Source organism: Stomoxys calcitrans, chromosome 3 (assembly GCF_963082655.1).
Source record: "Stomoxys calcitrans chromosome 3, idStoCalc2.1, whole genome shotgun sequence".
NCBI lineage: Eukaryota > Metazoa > Arthropoda > Insecta > Diptera > Muscidae > Stomoxys > Stomoxys calcitrans.
The window spans coordinates 154,495,062-154,513,699 of record NC_081554.1 but is presented as its reverse complement, the minus strand read 5'-3'; the positions used below and the strand labels follow the sequence as shown (position 1 = coordinate 154,513,699).

General features: G+C 37.4%; 1 protein-coding gene across 5 annotated transcripts in view; it reads right to left on the bottom strand.

Moving 5' to 3' along the window:
- LOC106084428 (tyrosine-protein phosphatase Lar) overlaps positions 1-18,638 on the bottom strand; it is a 710,785-nt gene that overhangs the window by 202,449 nt on the left and 489,698 nt on the right. The window lies entirely within an intron of this gene.

Below are 18,638 nucleotides of genomic sequence, written 5' to 3'. Positions count from 1 at the left end.
TCAATTTGGGCAATATTCGAAAACAAACTCCACGGGAAAAAACCAACAACAGAAAAACGATCGATGAACGCACAAAACTTGCAACAGATTTAAGGTGATTTCATTTAACGTTTTATGGTTATACCAATACCACCAAGATGCTATTCCATACACACGCACTGATGTCGTATACACCATATAAAGCCGGCAGATACATTCGCATGATTGCCAATTGTTTCAATACGTTATTGCCTGTTTGATAAGTATAATTGTGGCAATAAAAGTTCAGGATACGTTTTCTTTTTGTCATATAGCCTTTTTTTATACATAACTGCCATCGAACTTTCCGGATAAAGCTTCTGTTTTCGCTCAATGGTTTGGCACATATCGTATAAAAAGCCTTATGGTAAACACCGGAAACCAATGGCACAATTACAACAACATCCTCTTAAACCGGATGCTGTGTTTACACTACCACACGTACGCACGAACGCACATTTGTTTGCTATGGCTGACATAGGAAATTTACAAAGTTTGTTGGTTTTATTTTTTTTTTTTTTGCTGCTCCGCTCATTGCTAGTTTGGCTAGAGGCTATTTAAAAGTTTAAGGGGCGGAGAATATGAGTTTATCGCTGGCTATAGTGGAAGAGACAATTTTTAAAGAAATTTATGCAAGGCGTGGGGGAGATTTTCATATCAATGGAAAATTTAGTTTTTCGTTTTTGCGAAAAAAAAAAAAAAAAACAAATGCGCGAAAAATATGCATTGGCAGGGAACGATTTGGAAAGTGTGACTACCATTGTGTATAGCAAGGGGCACAACAAGCAAGAGTTAGAAAACAGCTATGTGCGACCAAGATATATACCATGCCACTCGTTGTAATAACTAAACTAAGATTTAGTGATTGTAGTAATAATTTCACTATTAGTTGATAACATTCCAGAGTTGTAGTTAAACAGAAGTAGGTTTGATTAAGTTAGGTTTAGGTGGCAGTCTTCCATCAGACTCACTTAGACGTTTTCGTCCATTGTAATACAACAGAAACAGAAGAAGAAAGATGCCTTCTAGTTCCTACAGTTGAACCATCCAGATCGCTTTAAAAAGCCCAACAACTTGCGAATGCTAACATCCAATAAATCAGACAGGTTCTCAAAAGAAATGAGAACCTAAAGTGGAACTCCTTCCGACTGGAAGTGCGGGACATACACAAAAGGTGTTCTATAGTCTCTTTTCTTCGATGAACTCACAGCTACTGCAAAAGCTGTTACTGGCAACCTTTAGTCTGTTAGCATGTTTTCCGATTAGACAGTGACCTGTCATGACGGACACAATGACTGAGAAGACTGTTCTAGCCAGTGACAGCAAAGCGGTAGACCTATTCCAGTCTAGATTAGGCCACATAGTCTTGGAATGCTCAAAGCCTCCTCTTTGTGATCAAAGAAGAAATCAACTATCACATTTGTATGTGAAACAGTTAATTCTCAACGATAAATTGAAGACTTTAATTGTTGAATTAGGTTTGTAAAGAATTGACAAGCAAAATAATTGAAATGTTGTGGATTTTTAAGCAAGAATACGCGTACTATCATGTGGCACACCAGACTCACATTCCATTACGTTTTTGCAAGCCCAGATTTGAATTCCTCGGTCGGTCAAAAACTTTTTTCTCGAAACTTATTTTAGAAAATTCAGAAAAAAAATATTTCGTATTCAAAAAAATTTTTGAAGCGTGGTTCTAAATTTTTTTTTTTTTCAACTCAATTTCTTTTTTTTTTTGAATTCAATTTATTTATTATTTCTTTACAGTAAAGCATATTGAATTACTTCATCATCAGCAAAATGATGTCCGTAGGCTGGAGGATGCATGCAAAATAAATAGAGGATGCATGCAAAATAATGCAATTGTTTTTAGGGTAATAGTAGAGAGAGTGCCTTGTGCCTCTTCAACTAGAGAGAGGGAGATTCAGTTCAATAATTCAAAAAATGTTTTGAAGCGTGGTTCTTAATTTTTTTTTTGAAATTAATTGAGACACTTATTTCTCTGCAGTAATGCTTATTGAATTATTTCATCATCAACAAAATGATGTCGCTAGGCTAGAGGGTGCGTGTAAACATAAGATGATGGGTTCAAATCTCCGCGGCTGCAAAATAAATAAAATTGTTTTTAGGGTAATGGTAGAGAGAGTGACAGAGAAAAAACCAAAAGCAAACAGAAAACGAAGGAAAACATTCATTCATTCAAACATCAACCACCATCACCGAAGAGTGTATCAATGCACATGTGGTCGTTGGTTTAATAATTTTGTTTCGCTTATAACAATATTGTTGTTATTGTTATATGTAGGCTTGCAAAACTAGTGTCTTTTGATAAAAAATTTTGGAATGTTCATGGGTAAATTTGCATTATTTCCATTTATTACAAAAACATTTTCTCCAAATTTTTGATCCATCTGTTTTAAACATTGAAAAACATTTAATTGTTCACTACGTTTTCCTACCTTAATAAAAATTGATAAAAATAAACATATTCCAAAAACGGAAACCTCTATCCCCTTTATTTTTCCAAAAACGTTGATTCTTCTATTTTTAGGCACATTTGAAAACACGTAGCACTGTTACTAAACTAAGTTCTGTTTTATTTTTCTTTATTTTTTTTGTAGCACACAGCATTTGGTTAATTAAAAGTTTTCCTATTGCCTACTTTAGGGCTTAAAAGGTCAGAGTTGGATTTGCAGGTCGCCTGGTAGTTGAGTGTTACGTCTGTGGGTCATGGCGGAATTGTTACAGCTGTTTTGCCATTGGTCGACGCACTAGTCCATTTGCCTGTCTGTCTGACGGTTGCAAGTTTTTCCTCATTTAATTCCTCTCATGAATGTTTATGAAATATTTTCGCTTTTGGTTATTGCTTTTAATTAAGTCAGCTTTGGTGGTGGTGCTGCTGCTGCCATTTCTTTGTCTTGTGATTTTAACCATTTTGTGTTTTTGTTTTCATTTTTTTTAGTTTGTTCCTCCCTAAAAAGCAAACGAACTGTGCCAATTCCTTTCTGTTTCATTTCTGCCGCTCTGAGCCATTCCTAGTTAAAATCCCATTCATAGCAAACAGTCATCAAATTTTTTGGCTGCTTGTACACAAGCAAGCCCGCAAAAACTTTTATTACTTTAATTCAAGGTTAAGCTTCTTAAGGCACACCGTCAGCCTTGTTGCGGAAGTGTTGGTGGTGTTGTTGGTTGGCGGGAAAAGTAAAATACATTTTAATGAAGTTTCAAAATTTATAAGAGCATTAATGAGGAACAGAGAGAGAAAGATAGAGAGCAAGCAATGGCAGGCCCCACTACTAAGTGGGATTGTTTAATTACGTTTCCTGGAGGAACTGTTTTTTACTTTGCTTTGCTGCCCTGCTATAGCACAGAACGTTTTAAAGTTTAATAACGAACAAAACTTTAATTGGATTTGCGATTTGGCAATTTTGGAATAAACAGTCCTAAGGTCAGGCTGTGAAATAAAGAAGATGAAGATTTGATTTTTAAGAATCTTCAATTGCAGGTGTGCAGTTGGAAAAGATATGACAAACTATAACATACTATTGGTGGATGCAACTAACCTTCGCGCTGTTTAAGGCCCGCGGGCATGCGGGGAAGATGATGAGACGTTGGAGTCTGTTAGTCGACTAACAGACACTGGCACTTAAGAGAGGACGCAATACCAGACAGAAACCAACATAGGGGAGTGGTATGGAAAACAATTAAGGATTTTGTAAGAAGCACGGAATTTCTAACATAGATTCTCTTTTTCGAGGTCACTTGTTCAGTATTTAGAGCGCGCAAGGCGATAGGGATTGCTATGTTACTGGAGCTATATCAAATTATGGTCCGATTCGATCCACTGAATGTGAAGATCATAGTAGAAGTCATTGTGTAAAATTTCAGCCAATTTGGATAAGAAATGTGCCATTTAGGGGCTCAGGAAGAAAAATTGGGAGATCGGTTATATGGCAGCTATATCAGGTTACGAACCGATTTGAGCCATACTTAGCACCATTGTTGAAAGTCATAACAAAACACCTCACGCAAAATTTCAGCCAAAATCTCATAAGAATTGCGCCCTCTAGAGGCTCAAGAAATATATTCGGGAGATCGGTTCATATGGGAGCTATATCAGGCTATGAACCGATTTAAACCGCACTTGACATAGTTGTTGCATAGTGTTGGCAAAACAAAACACTTCATGTAAAATTTCAGCCAAATCAGATATTAATAGCGCCCCCTAGAGGCTCAAGAAGTCATGATCCGAGATCGGTTTATATGACAGCTATATCAGGTTATGGACTGATTTGAACCATACTTGGCACAGTTGTTAGAAGTCATAACCAAACACCTCACGCAACTTTCAGCCAAATCGGATAAGAATTGCGCCCTCAAATAGCAGAAAAAGTCAATATCCAAGATCGGTTTATATGGCAGCTATAACAAAACAAGGACGGATATAGCCCATTTACAATCCCAACTGACCTACACTAAAAAGAAGTATTTGTGCAAAAGTTCAAGCGCCTAGCTTTACTCCTTCGAAAGTCAACGTGCGTTCGACAGACAGACGGACGGACGGACATTGCAAGATCAACTTAAAATGTCATGACGATAAAAAAATATATAGACTTTCTGAGTTCTTAGTCGAATATGTGTTACAAACGGAATAACAAAATTAGTATACTTCCATCCTAGGATGGATGGTATAAAAATTTCTTCCGTCCCTTAATGACATGTTTGAGAATAAGTAAAAACGCATTACTTTCGCCCCGGTCAAATGCAGAAAAAAATCGAGAGATAGATACATATGACAGCTGTAGCCAAAGATAGACCGGTCTAGAGCATTAAGGACAAGCATGTCGAAGAGCATAACACAGGACACTACACCATCGGTTAATAAATGTGCCTTTTATGGACCAAAGAACTTGAATTGGGAGATTACTATATATAAGCCAAATATATCCAAATACAAGCAAAACAAGTAAAAAGGCGTTAAGTTCAGCCGGGCCGAATTTTGGATACCCACCACCTCGGGTACATGGAAACCACCTTTCGTCAAAATCCGGTGAAAAATGCAAACCTTATGCCCCATAGCAGCTATATCGAAATATGTTCCGATTTGGACCAAATACTAACAAGTACAACTCATTGTTCAATTGTGTATAACAAAATATTGGTCGTTTTAATAGCTATATCTAAAAATAAAGCGATCTGACCATATGCGAAGCATATGTTGAAAAGCCTAACATAAGTCACTGTGTCAAATTTCAGTGAAGTCGGATTATAAAAGCGCCTTTTATGGGGCCAAGACTTTATATCGAGATATCGGTCTATATGCCAGCTATATCCAAATCTGGACTGATTTGGGCCAAGTTGCAGAAAAATGTCGAAGAGCCAAACATAACTCACTGTCCCAAATTTCGACGAAATCGGACAATAAATGCGCCTTTTGTGGTCACAAAACCTTAAATCGAGAGATCGGTCTATATGGCAGCTATATCCAAATCTGGACCGATTGGAGCCAAATTGCAGAAATATGTCAAAGGCCTAACACAACTCACTGTCCCAAATTTCGTGGACATCGGACAACAAATGCGCCTTTAATGGGCCCAAAACCTTAAAGCGAGAGATCGGTCCCTATGGCAAATATATCCACATCTGGACCGATTTGGGCCAAATTCAAGAAGGATGTCCCGATGTTTGGCTAAATCGGGCAATATATACGCCATTTATGGCCGCAATACCTTAAATTAAGAGATCGATCTATATGGCATCTCCATCAAAATCTGAACCGATCAGGGCCAAATTGAAGAAATATGTCGAAGGGATTAACACAACTCAATGTCCTAAAATTTCAGCTAAATCGGATAATAAATGTGGCTTTTATGGGCCTAAGACCCTAAATCGGCGGATCGGTCTATATGGCAGCTATATCCAAATCTGGACCGATCTGGGCCAAATTGAAGACGGATGTCGAAGAGACTAACACAACTCACTGTCCAAATTTCAGTAAAATCGGATAATAAAAATGGCTTTTGTGGGCCTAAATCGGCGGATCGGTCTATATGGGGAGCTATATAAAGATATAGTCCGATATAGCCCATCTTCGAACTTAACCTGCTTAAGGACAAAAAAAGAATCTGTGCAAAGTTTTAGCTCAATATCTCTATTTTTAAAGACTGTAGCGTGATTTCAACAGACAGACGGACGGACATGGCTGGATCGTCTTAGATTTTTACGACGATCAAGAATATATATACTTTATAGGGTCTGAAATGGATATTTCGATGTGTTGCAGACGGAGTAACAAAATGATTATAGCCCATCGGTGGTGGGTAAATAATTGGCAAATAATTCGTTTCACACAAAAGAAATTTTTGCCAAGTAAACTTCTTTTCTGCAAAACCTTGGATTTTGTTTACGATAAAAGTACTTTTTTGCGATAAATTCTTGCAATACCTTTCAATTTTGATATATAAAATGTTATTTGGGATTTTAAATAATGTTTGTTTACTTATAAATGAAATTAACGTCATTCTTTTGTATAGTGTCATATTGAAAAGGATGCCAAGTTCAATTTAATGTTATAAAATAATTCTAACTCAAATGATTACCAGCAAGTAGATTTAAGTTGGTAACTCAATCTTTTCCTGAGTATATTTGGGTTTATTTCGATGTTATAATGCACAATTTTGTAAAAGCCTTCCATGGTTCTCAAATGATTTTTGCCATTGGACGTACCATTAACGAAACTTTAAAGATTGTCAATGTCCGAGTTAACCATCCCAACACTTTTTATCCATCACTCTCTTTTTATCCACCTCAATGTAGTTGAAGAAGCAGAAGAAAGAGTTATTGGTCCGGTAAACGAATAAGCGTTTGCGGCTGTCGAAACACTTTTGCTCTTAAAGAGTTTTTGGTTTTACAACAAAAGAAAGATACTCTTACTGTAGGCGAATTTTCTAATGGGTTTACAATAAACGTAGTTGGTTACCTTCAATAATGCAACGTTTTTGGCAAACGTTTGATATGTTGAGGCGAAACGTTACATAGTTTCAATAAAAGAAAAACTCGTAAAAATGTCTCAAACGTTTTATTTTTTTGCGTGTATAGACCGATCTAAACCATATTTGGTACGAAAATAAAAAGGCCTAACACAACTCACTGATATGTCGTTTAATCGATATCGCCAAAATTTGGTACAATGGGCTGTGTGAGGTCCCTTTGGGTTTATTTGTGAGTATAGCAGCCATATTTGTCCGATTTCGCTGAAATTTGACACAACGAGTTGCGTCTCTTATGGGTCCAAGAACTTAAATGGAGAGATCGGTATATATGACTATAGACCGATCTGAACCATATTCAGAACGAAAGTCGAGGAGCTCAACATAGCTCACTGTGTCAAATTTCAGCGAATTAATGATGAAGTAATCTCGTTCGCCGCCAATTTGTTGTATCAAACTGATTAAGCGGTGGCAGTATTGTAATGTTGTCACGTTGCCACATTTTGCCTTGCAACCCACTTTCCTATTCAATCAACAACATTTCTTTAAAAGAATCTTCTCAACTCCAACTATCACTCATACTTAATTTCATGATATCAATTCGTCTCTGTAATTCTTATATTGATACGTTAAGTATATCAGTTTTTTTTGTTACTCATATAAATTGAAAAGCTCTTCGATTATATGACAACAATGATGTGCAAAAGTTTTAATGTGATTTTTATTACACAGCCGAAGGCACATTAATATTTGCCCGATACCGAGAAAATGGCTTCTTTTATTCAAGAAATTTATTGATTGACCAGAGGAAGCATATTATCGCATACCATATCGAATATATGCGATCGTATAAAACAGAATGCACTTTGTATAATGAAAGTCCAGAAAATACGAGTAATAGCGCTGAAAGTATCATCAGCTGCAAACATGTTAATGCAATAATCTTCTTGATCATATATACGGGGACTTATTGTATTCACATGCGACAGCAAATGTCTGCATCTAGGATAGTAGTACAGAAGTTCACTCACGCACACGTTTACACTTTGACGAATCATAAACAAATAATCCTTAAGTGATAATGTGCCATGGTGAGTTTAAAGACAAGGACAACGACAAGCTATAAAAAACAAACGAAACGGGATGATAACACTGTGCTACATGAATTTTTCAAAAAAAAACGTTCATTAATAACTTACTAACAGGCATATAATGGTTAGTTTAAGATCAATTGATTCCATCGACATTTTTAATGTCATGTCTAAAGGAGTTGTTACCTATGGATTTTTCAAGGTGAAGTCTGAGACTACAGCCAGAGAAATTTGTTTCCTGATATCAGCAAACATTGTCTGCTGATTAACAATTAAAAAGTTTTAATTCTTATAGAAACCCGTCTCAAATTTGTTACTTCAAATTGTTAAGGATTTATTAAATTATTATATAAGAAAAATTAGAACAAATTAGGCGCTATATAAACTTAAAACTGAAAGATGAGCTATAAAATACAAGTTTTCAAAGAATTTGTGGCATTTTGAGGCTACAATCACATTTTTACCATCTAAAAAAAGCAGATTGTGTTTGGAGGCCATCGTAGAGCAGAGGTTAGCATATCCGCCTATGACGCTGAACGTCTGGCGAGAACATCAGAAAAAAATTTTCAGCGGTGGTTATCCCCTCCTAGTGCTGGGGACATTGGTTAGGTACCATGCCTAGTTAAAACTTCTCCCCAACTCACTGCGGCATGCCGTTCGGACTGGGCTTTAAAAAGAAGGTCCCTTATCATTGAGCTTTAACTTGAATCGGACAGCACTTATTGATATGTGAGAAGTTTTCTCTGTTCCTTAGTGGAATGTTCATGGGCATTGCATTTTGTCTTTTACAAAAAATCGCTACTGTCCTATTTACAGCAGACTTTCTGTTGTTTTAGCAAACATTTTTGCTGTTTCCACTGACAAATTTCTCTGAGTGTAGCGTATCTCATATTCTTCACAACTATAACGGCACATTCAAAAGTCAGAGAATGTATGGACAATGTCTTAAGAAAGAAATACTAGAACTACTTTCGGATACAGATTTTCCAGGAAACCTTCCAATGAACAGCAAAGCAAGGGAAGAGGTTGTCACTGATATCCACTCGCCGCTGATTGTCGGGGAAATTGTGTCTGAGTAAAGAATTCTTTGGGCAATAAGCACTTTGATTTCCATTAAATCGGACCTGATAATGTATGTCCGGTAAAACTATAAGCAGTGCTGGCTTATCACATCCTCTATTTTATAGACGCTAGAAACATTGATAGAAATATGGTAATGATGACCGAAAATCACCTCTCCCAACAACAGCATGCTTGTAGCAAGGGCAAGTCTACTAAAAAAGACCTACATGACCTAATTGGTTATCTAAAAGGCTCTCTCACTATTAATGGCATCATTTCTTGACATTGAGGATGATTTAACTAATGTAACACCTAGGCTCTGAGTACGACAGCGACACATTTCGTCTCGGTCTAGGCGTAAACCCAAAGAAAGTTGTTCTTTTCAGCAGGAGATACAATTTATTGACAATGGCACCTGTCCCCTTGGGGGGAAAATATGTGCTATCTACTGAGAACGCAAAATACGTGGGTATTTTGTTGGACATAAAAAAAAACTTGAAATCCACCATTTTGAATAGGGAAAGAAAGGCTAACTTAACCCCATGCACCTGCAAGAGGGCACCTGCATAGTCAAATTTTGGGGATTTAAAGTCCATGTTATGGCTGCACACAGCAGCTGTCTAACCTTTAATGCAATATGGTGTTTTGGGCTGATAAACGGTGCTTCAAAAGTCCATCTACTATTCAATACAAAGCCATGTTTGTATATCACAGACTCACTGTGGACGACTCCATTTAATGCACTGAGTTTAATTCTACACTAAGAGGTCCAAATCTGGACATCTGAACATTGTGGCTGCATAAAACGCTAAGAAAATTGCCATGAGCTAGGTCTTAGATACAGCAGCGGATACGGACCTTGTGTTTCCCTATATTTCAAGAAATGTGAATTACACATTGCCTGAGTCACTATTTGATAAAAAGTTATGCACCGTGTTACCAGATACAGCCGATTGGAACTCTTGTAAAATAAAAGGTAGAGGCCAGTTCTACAGAGAATACCCAAAGCTCTCATGGATATGCTCTGAAGAACTCACATGGGTATGCTCTGAAGAACTGGGACCAAGTATATCGAAAACTTACCCAGATATATCCAAATATGATCCGATTTCGACCAAATTGGGCACGGATATTGAGTGGTCCAATAAATACAAGTCACTGCTCAATTTTGTAGAACAAAATATTTGTATTTTGGGAGCTGTATTCCAATATAGACCAATCTGAACCATATAGAACACGGGTGTCGAGAAGCCTAACATAAGTCACCGTGTCTAAATTTTGCATTTGTCTAAATTCAGCGAAATCGGCAAATGAATGCGTCTTTTATGAGGTTAAGACTTTAAATCGAGGGATCGGTCTATATGGCAGCTATATCCAAATCTGGACCGATCTGGGCCAAATTAACACAACTCATTGTCCCACATTTCAGCTAAATCGGACAATAAATGCGCCATTTACTGACCCAAGACCTTAAATCTAGAGTTCGGTCTATATGGCAGCTATATTCAAATCTGGACCGATCTGGGCCATATTGAAGATGGATGTTGAATGAGCAACACAACTCACTGTCCTAAATTTCAACAATATCGGACAATAAAGGTGGCTTTTATGGGCCTTAAGTCCTTAAATCGACAGATCGGTCTATATAGGGACTATGTCAAGATATAGTCCGATATAGCCTATTGTCGAATTCAAATTGCCTAATTTTAAAGACTGCAGCGTGATTTCAACAGACAGACGGAATTTCAGAGCCATATACTTTGTTTGGTAATATTTACGCGATAAAAAATATTCATCCCAAAGTAGGTACTTAAATGTGAAAGAGTTTGAATTACCAAGTGACATTTACTTATAAAGGGTGATTTTTAAGAGCCATAGAAGAGTTAAAAAAACGCATACAATCCAGAAAAATGCTTGACATGTTTGTTTGAGTCGAAAGTACGGTCCATATAATTTAATGTTTGAAGATTACTTCATGCTAATGTTGACCGTGACTGCCTCATATGGTCCATCCGTTTAGTCCAATTTTGGCATACTTTTTCCAACATTTTGAAAAGGGCTTGTCCGTATAGACATGAGCTTTAATGTAGCCCCACAAAAAATAGTCTAAAGGCGTTAAAACGCACGATCTAGGTGGCCAATTGACCGGTCTCGAAGGTGAAATAAAATGTTCACCGAACTCGCCTTTCAATATGTCCATTATTACACGTGCTGTGTGGAATGTGACACCGTCTTGTTGAAACTACATGTCATGCAGGTCAAGCTCTTGCATTTTGTTCCTTAGTGGAATGTTCATGGGCAAAATTGCATTTTGTCTTTTACAAAAAAAAAGTTGGATATCATCTCACGATAGCACTCGCCATCCACAGTTATATTACGATTCGCATCATCATTGAAGAAGTACGGTCCAATGATGCCACCAGGCCATAAACCGCATCAAACTGTGACTTTTTCTGGATGCATTGGTAGCTCTTGCAATGCTTCTGGCTGATCTTTACTCCAAAATCGACAATTCTGCTTATTTACGTACCCATTTGGCCACAAAGGAGTTTCGTCGTTTAAGATGAAGAAGCGCGCGATGCGCTTTCTTAACAAAGTACGCATTTCGATAATAAAATTCAATAATATGCAAGCGTTGTACTTTTGTAAGACGATACATGGTTAAATTATAGACCAAACTGAAGAAGCTTGACGGTGAAGCAAAAATCAATGTTGCCAAAAAGATAAAAGCTACAAAATCACACTATACTAATAATCAGCAGGCAGTGATTGTTGGTTTCAGCTAACTTATTTCTAAGAGTTTAGCTAACGTTCAAAGGCAATTTTGTCTCGCCGTTCCATTTTACGTAAAATTTTAAGAAGTGTAGTTCTTTATGCATTTGGCTCTCAAATACTATTTACCAAACTAGTAACAGGTACTGCTGATAGGGGTCGGTTTAAACAAATGATCGTGCTAATTGCTTGCGAGAATGGATTTGCACTACCAAAAATTCACATGCAACTGAGAGATTCGCAGTCCCGAGTCCCCCAGCTGGCAAATTTTTTTTGTAATTTTTTCTTAAGTGTAATTTTAAAAAAATTCGTTGAAATTTTTATGTATTTCCCATGACAATATTTTTTTAAGTGATTTCTATTTTTTATTAATTTAATTTAATTGAGAAACTAATTGCTGTGCAGCAATATTTATTCCATTATTTACAAAGTGATGTCAGTAGGCTAGAGGATATGTGGAAGACTACGAAATCTAAGATGATGAGTTGAACTATCCTCTTCGACCACTGACAAAAGTTACAAAATGGTTTAAGTAGAGAGAGATAAAGAAACAACCGAGAGCAAGCAGAAAAATAAAAAAATATTTTTTCAAACATAGACAAATGTCCAAAGAAATCAATCATGGAACTAGTTTGTTGGAATTAGCAGTTCCAGGGTCAGCTGGTTACTCCAATGACAAACCCATGTTAAATTCACAATTTGCTTATACTGAAAGTAAACAAAAGTGAAACTAGTCCTTATTATTTTGGAGCTAATGAATAAACAGGTTTGGAACTAGTGGCCTGGCGTGCCACAGTGCGACACCTCTTTGGAGAGAAGTTTTTACATGGCATAGTACCTCACAAATGTTGCCAGCATTGAAAATTGCAAATTTTGCCCATGAACATTCCACTAAGGAACAGGGGCAAACTTCTCACATATCAATGAGTGCAGTCCGATTCAAGTTTAAGCTCAATGATAAGGGGTCTCATTTTTATAGCCGAGTCCGAACGGCGAGCCGCAGTGCGACACCTCTTTGAAGAGAAGTTTTACATGGCATAGTACCTCACAAATGTCGCCAGCATTAGGAGGGGAAAACCACCGGTGAAAATTTTTTCTGAGCGTCTCGCCAGGATTCGAACCCAGGCGTTCAGCGTCATAGGCGGACATGCTAACCTATGCGCTACGGTGGCTTCCATGTTGCCAGCATTAGGAGGGGAAAACCATTGCTGAACATTTTTTTGATGGTTTCGCCAGGATTCGAACCTAGCCGTTAAGCGTCATAGGCTGACATGCTTTGGGGACAAGTTTCTACATGGCTGCCATACCACTTTATCAAATGGATTAGTTCCTCACAAATGTAGCTAGGAGGCGATAATCACCGCTGAAAATTGTTTCTGATGTTTACGTCAGTATTCGAACCCAGTCGTTCAGTGTCATAGGTGGATATGCTAACCTCTGCGCTATTGTGGTCTCCAACATTAATTAACGAAAAAACTTTTATGGCCTTTTGGTACAACATAAGCTTCTGGCCTTTAATGTAATTTTTTACAAAATTTATCATTCGGCTTAAACAACTTCACGTAGTTTTAAAAATCTTTCAAGATTTAACATTTTTGTTTGCAAACTTTCGTAATTCTTATGGGTATTGGAGTCGCTTTTTTTTAGCTATTCCATGCTTACGCATACCTAAGCATCTTAACGTTGGCAAGGTTTTACGAAATATCCAATTGTTTATATGCAATCGAATAATAATCTTATAAAAACGATCCTATTGTGAAACGAGTAAGTGCAATTTAAGTGAATAAGGTAGGTTATAATATAAGAAATATATGAAGATGTTAATAGTAACATATAAATGCAAAGCTCACTATACTCATCACCCTACGATAAGGGGAATCACTTTATGATACGGTTTGCTACACTTAGTAATATCGATTTCCCGGTCTACATGGTACAAATATTCTTTATCGTCTCTAAGACAATTGAATGCTTTCTCTCCGCTTTCCCGGATGAAGCTTTTGACCCCATAATAGACGCACATGGAGTGTTTGAGAGAAAAATCCTTCGTAAAATATATGGACCAGTTTGAGTTAATGGAGAATATAGGCTTCGTATGAACCTCGAACTGTATGGCGATGATAGCATAGTTAAGCGCATCAAAATACAACGTTTGCGTTGGCTAGGTAATGTTTTCAGAACAAATGAAGAAGCTCCAGCAAACAAGTCTTTCCAAGACGACCATAAAATAAAACGAAAAGTGGAAGACCAAAACTCCGATGGAGTGACCAAGTGAAGAGCTACATCTCGAAACTGGGTGTCAGAAATTTGAGAAGAAGCGCAGAAGATCAAGGCGGTTGGCCATCTATTCTATCTTCGGCTAGAGGAATAAATTTTCTGTAATGACCAATTAAAGTAGAGTTAAGTACAAGCGCATTTATTACATGATTTTCCCATAATTTGGAATAATGGATTGTAGACGGCTACTCGACATCTGCACCAAATAAATACGGTCATAATGGATCACCCAATATAGGGTTAACAAAAGTTTAACTTCTCGTTGGAATGCAACAAAATTTGGAAAAGAAAGCTGTTTTCGACACCTCGACATTTTGGTTTCTACCAAATACCATTCTTACAAAGACAACGTTTCCAACAGATTGGAAAAAAGCAAAAATTGTACCAATACCCAAAAATAATTTCGAGTTTCATTCCTAGTTGTGCTGTTATTTATCTCAAAGGTACTAGGAACGCATATTGAGTTTATAAATCGAAGCGTTCCTGAATTTGAAAAAACTTTTGACAGATAAGCAATCAGGATTTCGGAGCAAAAGAAACTGTTCCACTGTTTTAATCGACGTTGAGAAAGAATTACGAAAAAACATTGACAACAATATGGCACCTTTTCTGATTCTGCTAGACCACAGTAAAGCCTTTGATATTGTCCATCACTATGTCCTTATATCGAAGTTAGAAAAACTCTTCTTTTTTCCGAACCGGCATTTAAACTAATTTTGTCATACTTAAAAGGACATCGTCTATCTGTACCTGCAGCAAAGAGACAATCAAAAGCCATAGAAGTATCCAGATGTGTTCCGCAAGGTTCCATTCTTGGGATCCTGCTATCTGTTATATAACAAGTAAAAAGGCGTTAAGTTCGGCCGGGCCGAACTTTGGATACCCACCACCTCGGGTATATATGTAAACCACCTTTCATCAAAATTCGGTGAAAATTGCATATCTTATGTCACATAGCAGTTATATCGAAATATGATCGAATTTGGACCAAATACTGATAAGTACAAGTCATTGTTTAATGGTTTATAACAAAATATTGGTCTTTTTAGTAGTTATATCTAAAAATAAACCAATCTGAACAATATACGACACGGATGTCGAAAGGCATAACATAAGTCAGTGTGTCAAATTTCAGTGCAATCGGATTAAAAATGCGCCTTTTATGGGGCCAAGACTTTAAATCGAGAGATCGGTCTATATGGCAGCTATATGCAAATCTTGATCGATCTAGACCAAATTGCAGAAATATATGGAGGAGCTTAACTTAACTCTTTGTCCCAAATTTCGGCAACATCGGACAATAAATGCGCTTTTTATGGCCCCAAAACCTAAAACCGAGAGATCGGTGTATATGACAGCTATATCCAAATCTGGACCGATCTAAGCCAAATTGAGGGAGAATATTGAGGGGCCTAAAACAACTCACTGCCCCAAATTTCCTCAAAATCGGTTAAGACCCTAAATTGGAGGATCGATCTATATGGCAGCTATATCCAAATCTGGAACGATCTGGACCAAATTGACGGAGGATGTCGAAGGGGTAGCACAACTCACTGTCCCAAATTTCAGGAAAATCGGATGATAAATGTGGCTTTTATTGCCTTAAGACCCTAAATCGGCGGATCGGTCTATATGGGGGCTATATCAAGATATAGTCCGATTTAGCCCATCTTCGAACTTAACCTGCTTATGGCTAAAAAAAAAGACTGTGCAAAGTTTCAGCACAATATCTCTATTTTTGAAGACTGTAGCGTGATTTCAACAGACAGACGGACGGACATGTCTAGATCGTCTTAGATTTTCACGCTGATCAAGAATATATATACTTTATAGGGTCGGAAATGGATATTTCGATGTGTTGCAAACGGAATGACAAAATGAATATACCCCCATCCGTCGGCGGTGGGTATAAAAATGAAATTGTTGCGCTTTGTTTGTTTATCTGTTCCGTTTGGACTCAAAAAACGGCTGAACCGACTTTCGCAGATGGTAGAGTTTGAGCCTCCGGTGAAAATAGGGTACTAAATTTTTTGATATCCGAAGGGGCGCGGACCCTCCCTCTTACCCTAATTAAAAAAAAAACGCCAGATCTTGGAGAAGTGTCTACCAATTTAAGCAAAATTTTGTATGCCACCTCATGGTACCCCAAAAACACAAAATTGGTATAAAATTTTGGGGTCAACAACCTAGGGCGACGCCCTATCCCAAAACCCAGCCGAACGGAAATGTTTAGCGATTGGGACAATATGGGTATCAAATGAAAGGTACTTAAAATTAGAGTACAAATCTGACATAAAAATGTATTCCTTGGTGTTTAAGGGGCCTCCTCACCCCTCAAAACCCACCAGCAGGACATATTTACCAATCGGGACAATATGGATATCAAATGGAAGGTATTTAAAAGTGGAGTAAGAATCTGATATAAAAATTTATTCGTTGGTGTCTAAGGCGCCTACCCACCCCTCCAAAACCCATCAACAGGACATATTTACCGATTGGGAGTTTGATATATATATATATTTGGAAGTTGAGTACACATCCGTTACCCATATCCGAAAGTGGTCCGATGGGCCCAATAAGGGTATCAAATGTAAGATATTGGAGACCAGAAAACGAATATGGTATTAAGATTTGGATCCAAGTACCCAGCGGGCCCCTACCCCCAACCCCAAAACTCCTCTAAACAGATATATTCGAAGTTAATGTCAATATGGGACTCAAACGAAAAGTGTTAGGCAGTAGATTACAAATATGGCATAAAACATTAGGTCCAAGTAATGGAAGGTCGCCAACCCCCAAATGGGCATATTAGCCAACCATGGCTTTTTGGGACTCACATGAAAGGTATTAGGGAGTAGATTACGAATATGACATTAAAATTTGAGTTCAAGCATAGGTGGCGCTTTTCCTCATAAAGATACGTCAAATGGGTTATTTGACCCATTATGACAATATGGGACTCAAATGAAAGGTATTTAAGAGTAGAAAACGAATTTGATATCCAATTTTGGAGCCTAGTGATTTGGGGTACGCCCTTAAGCACCCCCTAAACTGAACTTCATTTTCGTTGGGAATAAAGAATGAATTTGATATCTATAGTCAGTGCAAAGTATCGGTAGCCGCCCCAGCCCCAAAACACCCTCCAAAAGGATCACATTTACCGGCCATGGCAATATGGGGCTCAAATTACAGGGATTTGGAAGTGCAGCACGAATTTTATATCCATATTTAAGTCGAAATGTCTGAGGTGCCTTCCCTCCCCTAATGATAACGTTACCCTTAGGAAGAACATTACAATCAGGAACCGAGAAGGTGCAAATTCTCTCGCACAAACCAATCAGTGCTTTCCGATTCAAGTTTAAACTCAATGATAAGGTACCTTTTTTATAGCCGAGTCCTAATGGCGTCCCGCAGTGCGACACCTCTTTGCGGAAAAGTTTTTAAATTACCATACATGGCATTGTACCTCGCAAATGTCGCCAACATTAAGAGGGGATAAACACCGCTTTGTCCGATGTTCTGGCCAGGATTCGAACGCGTTAAGCATCATAAGCTACAATGGCATGAATTCGATATCGGTATTCAGAGCGAAGTGTCCCCACTCTAAAAAGATATTAGAGAGTTAAAAAAGGCGCAGCGGAGCCGGCCTGGTTCGGCTAGTAACGTATAAAATTAAAAATCCTAGTACAGATACATACTCGTGTAATACATGTCGATCTCGATATCAGTTAAATCCAATTAAACGTTTGTAGACTTTTACCAATTATGTTAATTGTAAGAAATTGCAAATGTTTTTAAGATCTGCCCTTTTCTTTTTTAACTTTTTTGCTTCATGATTTGTTTCGTTTTTTTTTTAAATTTCAACATTACATTAAGTATAACACGAATCACAGGCTCTTGCTGATATTAAACGTTTAGATCTTAATAAACCAATTTAGTTACCCATTTAGATTTAAAACTGCTACCACTACTAACGTAGCAGTAACTGTTCATGGTAGCTATTTTTATGCTTAAATTCCAATAACTTCCGGCATTTATAGCCATTTCCTTTACTATTCAATAGTATTGATATGAGCATAAGTGTGTCCACATACTACTCTTTAAATGTATATGTGTGTGTGTTCGACCATAGTTTCTTTATGGCATACAGAACTTGAGCACAGATGCAATGGAGGCTCACGAACATTTAGGAGTTGAGAGAGGAAAGGGAAAAAAGCTTTTAGAGTGTTTTAACTTAATGACAGGTAGTTAAATAAAAGCATAGAAAGAGGAAAACGGGTCTTCGACAAGGGCTGATATAATAAAAAATGCAAACTTTTATTCCTTCTTAAGAATGCCATTTTCTTCGTTTTCTTTGTCATTTTCGTTTTATTCTTTTTTTTTTGTCTTGCTTGTCAGAGTGATTGTGTAAAAGTGTGAGAATTACAAA